Below are 4,930 nucleotides of genomic sequence, written 5' to 3'. Positions count from 1 at the left end.
CGAATTCGTGAAATTTTTAGGCAATTGTTTGGAACTGGAAAATATCATCCTAAGTGAGGTAACCCAATCACAAAAGAATACACATGGAATGCAATCACTGATAAGTGGATATTAATTATCTCCGAATACTCAAGACACAATCAGCATATCAAATGATTCCCATGAAGAAGAAAGGAGAGGGCCCTGTTCTGGAAAGACTTGATCCAGCATTGTATGTGGGTATCAGGACAGTGAAATGGGAGGGGGGTGATTGGGGAATGGGTGGAGAGAAGAGGGCTTATGGGACATATGGAGAGGGGGGAATCAGGAAATGGGAAAGCATTTGGAATGTAAACAAAGAATATAGAAAATTAAAAAAAAAAGAAATAAAAAAGAAAAGAAAAGAAAAAGAGGCCTTTACATACCTGGCATTGGGATTTTTGTTAGGCTATGGCTTTTGGTGAGATCATTGTCAATCCAGATAAAAAAACTTTCATTTAAGCAATATATGTGTATATATGCATTTGCATACATAACCTTACATGTATTGTAGGTGTTTTCATTAGACAGATAACAGATTTTTTTCCCCCAAGACAGGGTTTCTCTGTATAGTCCTGGCTGTCCTGGAGCTCACTCAGTAGACCAGGCTGGCCTTGAACTCAGAAATCTGCCTGCCTCTGCCTCCCAGAGTTCTGGGATTACAGGCATGCACCACCACTGCCTGGCCAGATAACAGAATTTAAGCATATATTATAACTTTTTCAGACAAGTTTAACTATTATTTTAACCCTTTGTGATTATCTTCCTCCCCACTTCTTAAATAAACTACCACCTCTTTACAAGTGAATAAGTAACATTTTTATACTATAGTTAAATGACTTGTTGGCTATGTCTAGATTCCTCTAAGTTTGATTTTTACTAGGTTATTACACATATGTGTCAACTTTAAATTTAAAAGTTGTGTTTGTGTGTGTGTGTGTGTGTGTGTGTGCGCGCGCGCGCGCGCGCGTGTGTGAATAAGTCTGTCATGGCTCTGGAGCAGAAGGTACGTCCTTGAACACCTTCCATCAGTCTGTTGTTTCTTGTATATGCAGGACGGTAGCATAAATTTATATGCAATGCAACTCCTTTGTAATGAAAGCCTGTAGTTCCTAAAATAAGTTTATTACTACTGTATAAAATTATTATAAATAACTTATAAACATACAGGAAAGAATAAATCTTCCCATTCCTTGTGTCCAGTTCCGTTGGTTTTCTTTACAGAGGTAAATGTAGTTACTACTTTATAGTGCCAATCTCCAGTACCTTTAGATACAGGTTAATGTAGACATTTGTACACAGAATTATGCATAGAAGAACATATGGATAATAAGTGGATATGCATATACTTGTATATATACAAGTATGTTTATATAAAATATATTAGAAATAGAGATAGATATGTGATAGATGGCTGCTAGATAGAGACTGAAAAGAGAGAGAGAGCAAGAGAGCAAGAGAGCAAGAGAAAATGAGAGAAAATGAGAGGGAGCAAGAGAGAACGAGAGAGAAAGAGAGAGAGAGAGAGAGAGAGAGAGAGAGAGAGAGAGAGAGAGAGAGAGAGAGAAGAGAAGAGAGGGGGTGCAATGCTAAAGCATTCACAAATAACATGTCCAACTTCTTTGGAAATCATATAGATTAGTTTTGCTTATGGAGTAGGTAAGTTTGAAGGTAGTCAAATAAGGAAGCCTGAGAAATTTGATTATTATAAACATAAGAATACCTGGAAGTAAAATCATGACCAAACATGCATATTCTTAAAGAGTGAAGAAGTCTGTCATAGCTCTGGAGCAGGGGTTGTATTACTGAATGCCTTTGATCAGTCTGTTGCAATTTTTATTTTTTGCATGTAGCAGGGTAGCATAAATTGATATGTATGTAATTCTCTTGAAATGAAAGCCTGTTGTTTCCACTAGTGTATACTTTAGTTTTCTTTTTTATTGGTTATAGTATTTATTTACATGTCAAATATTGTCCCCATTCCTGGTTTCCCCTCAGTAACCTCCCTACCCCATCACCCCTCCACTTTGCCTCTACAAGTGTCATCTCCCCCCCACCTATTCCTACTTTACTGTTCTATCATCCCCTTACTCTGATGCATTAAGTCTGCACAGGGCCAAGGGCCTCCCCTCCCGCTGATACCAGATAAGGCAATACTCTTCTACATATGTAGGTGGAGCCATGTGTACTCTTTGATTGGAGCTTTAGTCACTGGGAGATCTGGGTGGTCCAGTTAATTGATACTGTTCTTCCTATTTGGTTGTGTTCCCCTTCAGGTCCTTCAGTCCTTCCACTAATTCTTTCACTGGGTTAGGGGGAGTACTGAAGTCCAATATTTGCCTCAGTCCAATAGTTGGCTGTGAGTACCTGCATCTGTATTGATCAGGTGCTGGCAGAGTCTCTTAGGGGACAGCTATACCAGGCTCCTGCCAGCAAGCACTTCTTGGCAGCAGCAATATTGTCAAGGTTGGCTAACTGCAGAAGGAAATGGGATGTATCCCTAGGTGGGGAAGTTTCTGGATGGCTTTTCCTTAAGTCTCTGATCCAATTTTTTTTTATCTCTGTTTTTCTTTAGACAGGAATAAATACTAAATTTTTTGAGATGGGTTGATGACCCCATCCCTCAATTGGGGTCCATGCCTATCTACTATAGATGGACTCTATAGGTTCCAACACCCCTTTGATGGGTATTTCAGCTAATGTCATCCCCACTGAGTCCTGGGAAACTCTTGCTTCTCTGGCATCTGAGATTTTCTAGTGGCTACCCGAGTTTCCCATTCCCCACTGTTAAATATTTCTGATTAATTTCCTGAACATCTGTTCTTCTCTATGGTCTTACAATATGTAATCCTGCTTCCCTTTATTCCCTCCCCCACCTCTCTCCCTCCCAAGTCCCTACATCCCTCTACCTCCCATGATGATTTTTTCCCCTTCTAAGGAAGATTGAAGCATCCACGCTTTGGTCTTCTTTTCTTAATCTTCATATGTTGTAGAGAGCATTATTGGAGTGCCATGCCAACAGGCAGGAACTTAACATTTACCACGGTGAAGTTCCTCTCCTAGCCTTTGAGTGGGAATTCTTGTGTTAGCCATAATCCATACCATCTAGGGTAGAACCCTCAGACCAAGGTGAAGTGGACTGTTCTTCAAGGACCTGCAGTTTCCTGAGAGACACTTGCCACCTGTTGAGCAACTGAACCAGTTTTACGGACAAGTTTCCAGGTTTGGGGGAAAGGTTCCCCATTAACTATATATTTGGATTCGTCCTTTAAACCTTGAGACCTTGAACAGAAGCTGTTGTCTTGGTCTTATATTCTTCTTGCAGCCCCATTCTATTTCATTCCCAGCTTTCCTTCCAGGTAACCTATTTGATGTAACTGCAGGCAGTTACAAATTTGCACCTGAGCATGGGACTTGGAAACAGAGAGACCAACTGAGGGATGCTGTCTTGGGTGGAGTTCCACAGGAACAAAAAAAAAAGTTAAGAATCCGGCATGGTAAGCAACATAGAGCATTAATGTTAGAGATAATGTCATTTTTTGAAGTCTGTTGTTGCAGGTGTGCAAAAAGTATACAAGCTAGATTGAATCAGCATAGGCCTGACACTGAGAAAAGCTAGGGTGTGACAGAGAATTGGGAGGGCGAATTTTATTAGGGAAATTGTCCAAAGTCTAGAACTGCATCATGTGAGAGGAATGGGGCATAAAATAAAATAAAATAAAATAAAATAAAATAAAATAAAATAAAATAAAATAAAATAAAATAAAATAAAATAAAATAAAATAAAATAAAAAGAGTAAAACAAAACAACAAAAAATTATTTTAGAAAAATGAGAGAGAAAGAGAAAGAGAGAAGGAAAATGGATTTCAACACTCTCCTAGGGATAAGTGGATATCTAGAGACTGCCTCTCCCCTCTATAGACCCTACTGGAGATATTCTTAGAACTTTACATCAAGTACTGTTGACTCTTTGTGAATGGTTTGCCTTCAGTGCATTAATTTGTCCACTTGTAAATTTGTGTCTCTCTTTGTTTCATTGTTTGAATGACTGTTGTTCTATGTTTCATGTTGAAAAGAAAAAATAGTAAACACTATCAGCTGGTGGTCCATCTCTTAATCCAGTCTCAGTTTCCACAATGGAGGTTGATTTAAGCTGCCCTGCATTCAGCTAGGAGTCAAACACATCTGGAGAAAAAGCTGCTTTTAAAAGAGCCAGCAGCTTCTCAAATTCTAGGGCAAGTAGGCTGATGGTTATTTCTTCTAGAAAAAAAAATTCTGCAATTGTCATTATTATGTCCAAAGTGCCTTTTCTCTTGAAATAACAGCTGGAAAAAGAAAAAAAAATGTTTGGTTTAAAATTAAAAGATTCATGTAGTTGCTTCATTTTTGCTTCTGATTGGTCTTAAAGGTATAAATATGTTTTGCATGTCTTGACTATAGAGTACTGGCTTATAAGTTATTGAGCATGATTAAAAATTATAACATTGGTAACAAAAAAGTTAGTCTAAAACTGGTAACTTAGGGTTAAAGTCATCTTAAAAAACATGTGGCATGAGCAAACCCAGGAAAAACAGGCCTCTAAAGATACTTCTAAATTGGCATAATATTTTATGTAATTCTTGTCTTAGAAATTATACTTATAAGGGATAAGATTTAAAACAGTGTCTCTTTAATGAGGTATTATAAGTTGCACTGTCATGCATTCAAACATAGGAACTGGCAGACAAACATTGTAGTATGAAAGTAATGCATTTGCCATTGATTTTAAAGAGAATAGATTGTTTAAAATTGGGTTTTGCTTTCCAAAGTTGTAGTTATGCTCTAATATTGCAAGAGAAATGATTGGAAAGGAGATCTCAGTGGGAATTTATTTGGGACTAAACAGGCTCCTTTTGAACTGTTTCAAAAATT

The sequence above is a fragment of the Apodemus sylvaticus genome, chromosome X (genome assembly GCF_947179515.1).
Source record: "Apodemus sylvaticus chromosome X, mApoSyl1.1, whole genome shotgun sequence".
NCBI classification, from domain to species: domain Eukaryota; kingdom Metazoa; phylum Chordata; class Mammalia; order Rodentia; family Muridae; genus Apodemus; species Apodemus sylvaticus.
Note: the sequence above shows the minus strand (reverse complement) of the source record.